Here is a 9831-nt window from a genome sequence, read left to right as displayed (position 1 = left end):
CTAGTTTCTTAAGCGACCGTGGTTTAATTCCGACTTATGTTGTTATTCATAGGTTATCGGACCCACTCTAAGCTTAAGTCTATCTGGGAACACTCAGGCACGTTTTCTACCCGTTATACTGTTGTTGTGATGTATATATGTATATACATTATCTTGTGATAAGTGCATGATTGTTATTAACAAATCTTGCGATATATTGGAGCATGCTGATATGGTATATATGCATGTCTGTTTCGTAATCTTGATATCTAATTGTTGATTCAAATGCTTATAAGTTGCATAATACATATGCTAGAGATAAGCAGTAGTTGCATATACCCTTAGTATAGGGGACCCAAAGGTGAACATTTTCTAAACCGGGAGTCGATGTTCCCGAGTATAATATATATATATATATATATATATATATGTATATATATTTAGGGCTGAGTTCTATGGAGTCCACCTTTTTATCGGAGTCCTCGGAGTCCATCTACGTTCTGCAAATAAAATATATTGTAAAACGTGTTATTTTGCAAAACATGTTACACAAATAGCATAACTTCAACAAAATCATGCAAATCTCATATATTTACGGTACAATATGTATGTTCTGCAATATGTTCTGCAACATGAACATTTATGTTCTGCAAACTAAACATGTTTTGTAGAATATATATTTTTGCAATGTTCTGCTTGTAAAATGTATGCAATCTACAAGATTTTTGATAGAATAGTGATGTTTGTCGAAAAATAATATGTTTTGCAATATTTTAAGCTATATTTTACTTGCAGAACATATATGGACTCCGAGGACTCCAATTAAAGGTGGACTCCATAGAACTTTACTCTATATATATATATGTATAGATATAGTTTTCAAAACTATTAATCGAATAAGGTTTATTCGATAACTTTATTTTATTTAATGAATATTATTTTGAATATTCATTCGAGGACTTATGACGCCGCTTATTTTATTAAATAATATTCATTATTTTATTAAAGAATAATGTTTCGATAATCAAACTTATTTTCGATTATTCAAATAAAGATCGTACTTTCGTATAAGTATATCTTTGGTTATTTATTATTCATTTCAAGTATGAGTTTTAAAACTTCTACTTCAATTATTTTTATAAAGATTATCCTTATGGGAATATTATTTAAATAATAATATTCAGATATTCTCCAACATATCGGGACTGATTTATTTTATTAAATCAGCATTACTCCAAAATTCTCAAAAATGTTTTCGAGTCTTCAAAATGATTTTAAAAGTTAGAGCGGATCCCAAAACTCATTTTCAAATTTAAGATCTTCTTTTCGAAGGGGACTTGAATACTCGCTCAAAAATCTAAGGGATCCGGCTCTGTGGTGTATTTTATATTCGCAACATGGTTGATGTTTTGAGAAAACAAATTGATTACTTGCCCAATGTTCGGGAAGTAAGTCCATCTAATTGAGTCGGTATAAGCGACAGGCCGGGGTACGGTCTATGAAGGTGTAAGAGGCTGGGTGACAGTCCATCCACGCGTGAATGGTCGGGTAACGGTCTAGCGCGAGGTCCTAATGCAGCCAGAGTGATGACCGGCGAGGAATTCATCCATCTACAGTAGAAAAGGTTACTTATTGGTATCTTTTCCTGATCAGCAAGATATCGGGTTTATGCCAAAATTCTCTTCTTTCCAAATTCATTGGGTATTATAACTGTTAGATATGAATACGACACAGAGGGGGGGGTGAATGTGTTTTGGCTTAAATGTTTACTTTTTGATCGACTTTGGGTTTAGCAGTTGGTTGTTATCAATGATTTTGTAGAATAGATGTTAAACATAAATAACAATGCAAATATGTAAAACAAAGATCTTCAAAACTCACTTAATTTTATATTAAAAATCAAGCAGTGTTTTGCTACAAAATCTCTAAGTTCTTGGTTTAGAACTTAGCTTCTTTCTTGAGAGAGAATACAATTTCTAATCTATTCAGTCTTATCTTAAACAAAGGACCTCAGTTAACTTTATATGATAGTTAACTTTGGTTTATACAGTGAATAATAAGAAGTGCTAATCGCTTTTCTAACATGTCACTAATCACTTATATTTATGGGAAAAGTGAGATTTCCATATGTAGATTAGCATATCTTCATCCACTGTATATTGGTTAATCCTCCTTTGTCTGTTAATCTTCACCATTAATCTTGCACATCTCTCAAGCTGCTTTTTGTAGACTTGTCAATCTAGCTGTGTGAATTGTTTGTTGATTTGCAACCTTGGATATTGAACTATTCTGCAATTCTGTACTTAGAGAAATTTCTTCACTTCGAGATCTCCAATTAAGCTCTAGAGAACTCGATATCTCGATAGGCATGTTGGCTTATCGATATCTCTGAAACTTCATTGTTGACTTGACTTATCAACAACTCTGAGTTCTCTAGTGAATTTTGGTTTATCGATAACTCAGAGTTCTCTAATGGACTTTGGCTTATCGATAACTCAGAGTTCTCTAATGAATGTATACTTGTCGATATCTCTGAGTTCTCGAATGGGTATCTGACTTATCGATATCTCCAATAGCATTTCCTGAGTTCTCGATAGACAATTCTTGAGTTCTCAATAGGTCTTTCTGAGTTCTCGAATGACTTCTCTATAACACTAATTCTGTGACTTGTAGAGATCTTGACTTAGAATGTTTTTCACCAAATAGAATTATTCAACTCCAAGATTCTTCATAATTCTTCTGAGGCATGACCTTCTTGATCTTCTTCCAGATAAAATTCTTAGGCTTGACACTGTTTAGGGAAAAATGCTCCAGTCTGCTCCATTTACATTTTACAGACATTAAGTGTTAGAAGTATAAATTATAGATTAAGGTTACAATACAACTAATCTTAGGGTTGTCAATATGACTTAGTCTTGTTATGATACAGGCATGTCTTGCACAACAATCTCCCCCAATTTGTGAGAAGATTGCTTATCACAAATTCATGCCTGTTAACAAGACTAACCCCAAGTTAAAGAATAAAAATAAAACAATACAAAAGCTGATACAACACTTGTACATTGAACATTTGACTGTTTACAATAATTAAGTAAAGACTGAGCTTTCTGATCATTTCTCAATTATGTTCTTAATATGTACAAGTATTTCTAATTCTTCTAGGATGGGGGTGTCAGTTAGAGCCTCTATTAGTTTCAGCAAATCTGGGTTAGGATAACTAGCTAACATCTTTATCCTGTATCTTGACAAAGAGCCAACTTTTATATTCAGAAATCTTCCATCCTTTGATATTCTGATCTTGCCTGCTGCCTTCAACTCTTCTGATCTTCTAATATACTCATCAATGTCATGCTCATACTTTCTCCTCTTTTCAGCTAGCAAAGCTCTATGCCCATCTCTCATCTTCTCTCTGTTAACCACAAATACTGCCAATACCGTTCTCCATGCCTTAGTGGCTGAATCTTTACCATTCATCAAGCTTAACACCCTTTTCAGTTCATCAATTGAGAGAGAATCCATTAGTCTATTTCCAAACTGTTCAAAGGACCCATCACTGTAGTAGATTCTAACTTCTTTGATGTTAACAACCCAAACTCTGACCATTCTTTCAGCTAGCTGTTGGAAGTAGTCTTCATCTGAATCAACAACATTTAGAGGTTGGAAATCATTTTGATCATATCTGTTCTAGATGGCCTTTTCACTAAATCCATGATCATTGAGAAATTCAGCTATCAGTTGTCTTCTTCTTTGTCTTCTGAATCTTCTCTTGACCTTGGCTTCTTTTGGACCTATTCCAACTATTTTGAAGTGTGTTTTATGGGGTGGCTTGAATGAAGGTACAGTTTTGAGTCTTTTCAGAGAAGTATGGTTGTGAGTGATTTGAGTTTTGATGAGAGAGTTTGCAGTGAGCTTGTAGAAATATTTAGACTTAGAGGTTTGAGGTTGAGCAGTTTTTGATGAGGTTGAATGTGAAGGTTTAGCAATTGGTATTTGGATATTTAGGGTTTGGAGGGGTTGTGAGGTATCATTCTTTTGTCTTTGTCTCCTTCCACCCCTCCTTTGAGTCTCAGATCCACTTTTCTTCTCCTTCTCTTTCTCACTATCACTTTTTCCACCAATTGCCTTGCTAGATTGACTTGAGTTTGAGCCAGAAGGGTTTTGACCATCTTTCTTCTACTCATCATCACCCAAGTCATCTTTGTTGATTTGAGTTTTAGGCAAATTGGCTTCAGGGTTATCAATGTATCTCCTCAGAATCTTGATCATAGCTTCATCTTCACTAGTCTTCAATTTCTTACTTTTCAGCCTAGACTCAAGCACCATTATCAGTCTTCTGTTGGCCATGACACAGTTTTTAGGTACTTGGAAATGTTTCAGTTGCTTGGTTGTAGAGCAGATATAGTGCACCCCTTTGCTTGGATGTAGATAGGCTTCTGGGAATGCAGCTTCATGAGCCTTCTTCAACTCTTCTAGTAGCATTTTCTCTTTATTGGTGATTATCCTGACCTTGTTAATCAAAATATCCACCTCAGATGCTCTTCTAGAAATTAGATAATTGATATTGACTTGCATACATCTGTCTATACTAGAATCATTAAGATTGATCACTATCCTTTTCTCCAAAAACTGGTCCTTGACTGGGATCTGCAGCACCCTGATGTAATTGATAGTCTTTTCCAAGGTCTTTTTGTAAGTGAAGAAGTTGTTGTTGAGAGAGTTCCGTAGTCCAGTGAGCAAATTTTCAAACTCTTGTGTCATTCCTGGACCTTGGGCAGCTATAAGGAGCCTCTCTTGTTCTAGACCTTGTACTTGACTTTTGAGTTTTGATTGTGCTAGCCTTGCATCTATCTCCCCCTTAGTCTTGGTGACAGGCATGAGTAGGGGAGTAGGAATCTCAGGTCTTACAGCTTCAGGCAATGGTGGCAGTGGTATGTTGAGTTTTCCCATAATGGTTCCCAAAGCAACTGTATTCTGCATTTGTAAATGCTTATGGGACTCCACTAGGGCCTAAATATTATGTTGTTGACTCTCAACCAATGTGGTTAGAGCTTTGACTTGTGAAGATAAATCTGAGTTGGAAGCTTGAAGTGAAGAAATTTGATCTTGAAATTCTTTTATATGAGGAGTAGAGGTAGTGGAGACTGTTATAGCTGAGAAGGACCCAAAGTGTTCATCAACAGCTTTTCTGACACCCTCTATGAGAAGAAATGAAGGCCCATACCTAGCAGTATGCATTTGATTTAGCTTGACCCTGGTATCATTTGAATTTGTGATATGAGCTTGAACTTGTTCACATAGGGCCTGAAATTTATTCTTGATGTCCTTTTGAGAAGGCACAATGTCATCCATCTTTTCCTTGATCAGCTTCCTGATTTTATCTTCATGTCCAGTCAATTTTACTTCAAGGGCCTTTCCAAAGAGATGGAAAGCCTTGAGTTGAGCTGTGTGCACTTCCATGATGGCATCATAGACTTCAGGAGGAGTGAGAGATTTAGCATTGCTTCCCAAGATAGTTATGTACTCGCTCCTGAATCTAGCCAAAACTTCATCCATTTCTGCCACATGGTCATCAGACAACCAGGCATCTACATTGCCATCCTCTTCAGCCTCATCTACTATCTTCTCCTTCTGTTGTTCAACCTCTTCATTGAAGCATAGCAGTATAGCTTGATAGTCCTGGTTCCCCATATCTGAAGTGAGCAATTGATGAGAGAGATTGGCCAAGCCTGATATTTGATCTACCAACATGTCATCAACTGTAGAAGGCTGAGCTTCTATATCTTGTAGCCATTGAGCCATGACATGTGGTTGGCTGGATTGAGATGTGGATGGTTGTTGAGAAATGTCCAGATTACCACCTGTGACTGAAGTCACAGTTTGACTCACAGATAAATTTGTCATTTTGACAGTTTGTTGTTCACCACATGTAGTGGGAACCTCCATTGGAATGGGAGAGGATTTGACTGGGTTATTGTCATGTACACCAGCCTCAAACCTCTGTGCACCTTGTAGAGCACTATCTCATAAATTTGATGAACTTGCCTCTCCCATAACAGGGTCATTGGAAATTGTACCCCTAGCTTCAACTGCCAAGGCAATTTCAGCTAGTGTTTTGAGGGGAGTTGTTCCTTCTAGAGGAACCTCCAGTTGAATTGGAAAGAATTTAGATAGCTCTCCCTCAAGAGTACTACCCTCAAAACTATTCATCTGTGAAGATGATTGTGCACATGAAGGTGCAAGAGTGACCATGGGGTCTTCAGTAAAAACTGATGAAACCCCCATGTTTGTGATGGTGTCATCAAGGTCTACCCCAGCTAGTAGCCTCTCACCATCTAGATGTTGGTTCTGGGTGGTGAGAACAGTTTCATGAACCATGTCACTTGAGTGTTGGTGCACTTGAGAATCAGATTCAAGTGCTCTATATGATGAAGAAATTTGGGAGATTAGAGAAGTTTGCTCAGTTGTGAGTGTTGGCAGCTCCCCCTGAATGGATGAGGGAGCTTCAAGTGATGTGCCATCATGCTCATTTCATACTCACTCTGCATTAGCCTCAAGAATCTTTGACAAAGCTTTTCATTTGTAGATCCAAAGATGATATCATCCACATAGATTTGAACTAGGATCATATCTTCACCATGCTTCTTGTAGAAGAGAGTCTTATCAATAGAACCTCTGGTAAAACCATGTTTGAGTAGAAATTCTGACAGTGTGTCATACCAGGCTCTAGGTGCCTGTTTCAATCCATATAGAGCCTTGAGTAATTTGTAAACAAAGTTAGGAAATTCTGGATCTTCAAAGCCAGGTGGCTGTTGCACATAAACTTCTTCTTCTAGTTCACCATTAAGAAAAGCACTCTTAACATCCATTTGATACACCTTGAAATTTGAGTGTGCAGCAAATGCCAGAAAAATTCTTATTGCTTCTAGTCTTGTAACAGGAGCAAAAGTCTCATCATAGTCAATTCTCTCTTCTTGTAAGTAGCCTTTAGCAACCAGCCTTGCTTTGTTTCTAGTAAAAATTCCATTTTCATCCATTTTGTTCCTGTACACCCACTTAGTTCCAATTATGCTTCTATTCTTTGGTGCAGGGACTAATTTCCAAACTTTGTTTCTCTCAAACTGATTCAGCTCATCCTGCATAGCACATATCCAATCAGGATCCAATAGGGCTTCTTCAGTTTTCTTGGGCTCTACTTGAGATAAAAAACATGCATGTAGGCATTCATTAGCAGTTGCACTTCTAGTTCTCACACCAGCTGAGGGATCACCAATAATAGCTTCTACTGTATGACTCCTATCCCACTTCCTAGTGTGTGTCTGTTGACTAGTGCCTTCATCATTTTCTTCAGTATTACCATGACTATCATTTCCATTCTCTCCTTCTCCCCTTGAGTTTGTGCCATCAAATTCAGGTGTCTGAAGGGAGCTTTCATTCCCATGATTTTGTTCAAAGGTCTCTTCATTTGTCATTTGTTATGCCACAACTTCATCTTCATCATCAGAATCACTATCAATGGTTAGATTCTCAAATGCAAGGGCTTCAGCATCATTTACATCAAGGCATTCCAAGCCTGGACACTTGTCATCATCAAAAGTCACATCTGTGCTTTCCATAATTTTCTTTTGATCAATCACATAAACTTTATAGGCTGTTCTTTCCAATGAATATCCCAGAAAAATTGCTTCAAAAACTTTAGAGTCAAATTTTCCCACATATTCAGAGTTGTCTTTTAGAATATAACACTTGCTTCCAAACACATGTAGATGCTTCACTGTAGGCTTCCTATTAGACATGATTGAGTAAGGTGATTTTCCATGAGCTTTGTTGATGAGATATCTGTTTTGAGTGTAGCATGCAGTATTAATAGCCTCTTCCCAAAAACTAGTTGGAAACTGAGCATCTTGTAGCAAGGTTCTAGCAGCTTCAACCAATGTTCTATTTTTCCTCTCAACTACTCCATTCTGTTGAGGTGTTCTAGCTGCTGAAAATTCTTGAACAATGCCTTTGCTTTTGCAGAATTCACTTAATGTTGAGTTTCTGAATTCTGTTCCATTATCACTCCTCAATCTTTTCACACTAACTGTTCCTTCAGCATGCTTCTCAATTTTCTTGATGTGCTCAATCATAATGTTTGGAGTTTCATCTTTAGAGTACATGAACTCAACCCAAGTGTATCTTGAAAAATCATCAACCATGACAAAGGCATATTTGTTCCTTGAAATGGACAAGACATTTACTGCCCCAAACAAGTCCATGTGAGTAAGTTGCAGAGGTGCACTTATAGAATTCACAGATTTTGACTTGTGACTTGATCTTTTCATTTTTCCTTTCTGACAAGCTTCACAAACTTCCAGTTGAGCAAATTCCAGACTGGGCATGTCTCTCACAAGCTCCTTCTTGACTAAGGTGTTGATTGCTTTGAAATTCAAGTGAGATAGCTTCTTATGCCACAATTTGCTTTGCTCTTCTGATGCCTTGGTGTAGAAAAAACACACTCTATCCTTATTTGTTGAGTCTAAGTCTGCAACAAACAAGCTTCCCTTTTTTACTCTTTTAAGAGCAATTTCACCGGTCTTTTTGCTAATAAAAGCACAATCTTCTTTGTTGAAAACAACTTGAAAACCTCTGTCTTCAAATTGAATAACACTTAGAAGATTTACTTCTAATCTAGCAACTAGTGCTACATCTTCAATGACAACATTTCCAGAAACAATCTTGCCATATCCCATTGTGAATCCTTTGTTGTTGTCTCCAAAGGTCACCAAAGGGCCAGCCATCTCCTCAAATTGTGATAACAGGGCCTTATCACCTGTCATATGCCTGGAACATCCACTATCAATGATCCATATGACCTTCTTTCCTTTTCCCTGCACACAATAAGGATTAAGTGTGTTTAGCTATCCAAGCTGTGTTGGGCACTTTCTTCTTAAACTGATTTTGCAGAAGTAGAATGAGAATTTTTAAATAAAATGGAATTCATAGACTGTTGAGCATTTTCCCTTTCAGATATAGAACCAACTTTTGATTTTATGAGATCAATTCTCAATTTGTGGCAACTCTTCATCACTTTCATGTTGCAGGGAATGCAGTCAAACTTGTCACAGAATGAATAGGGATCATTAGCCTTAGCTTCATTGTACTTGCAGACTCCTTCAGGTGGATTGCTAATAATCTTTTTACAAAGGTGTGTTAGGTGATTCATTGATCCACAATTATCACACCTCTTTCTAGGAGCATCTGCAACATAAGCAAAATTATTGCTTTTGTTTATCCCAATCTTTCCATTTCTATTCTTCTTTTTCTTTTTGACCTCTTTAGCTTTAATCTCCTTCACAGGCTCCTTAGTTTCTTGATTGGCTTTTAGTGTTTCAACAGAGATGGAAGACTAAGTTGTCTCATCATTTTTTTTTCCTTGTCCTCATCAGCTATCTCCTGTTTGATGATCAATTATTCTTCACTGAAGTTCACCTCACATGCCTTGAACAAAGGTGATTCAACTTTCTTCAAATAATTGGAACATTCTCAGTTCCAGTTGATTTTCCTTTATCACTGACAGACTTCTTTTTGTTGTTCAAACCCTCATAATCAAGACCAATGGCAATGTTTGCACATGGCTTGTTCTTTTCATGATATTGACCAATCAACTCAAAAGCATTTTTGAAGGATTTCAGCTTCACTTCATTCTTCTCCAGCCTTTCTCTCAATACTGCTTCAATATCACTTGCACACTTTAATTTGTTCTTTAAGTATGCATTTTCTTGCTTAGCAGCATCAAGCTCAACCAGCAACAATTCAGTCTCTTATTTTTCACTCTCAAGTTTTTCATTGATCTTTTTCAATCTGCTAACTTCC

The sequence above is a fragment of the Apium graveolens genome, chromosome 4 (genome assembly GCF_009905375.1).
Source record: "Apium graveolens cultivar Ventura chromosome 4, ASM990537v1, whole genome shotgun sequence".
Classification (NCBI taxonomy): Eukaryota; Viridiplantae; Streptophyta; class Magnoliopsida; order Apiales; family Apiaceae; genus Apium; species Apium graveolens.
The sequence above is the reverse complement of the archived record's forward strand: the minus strand, read 5'-3'. Positions refer to the sequence as shown.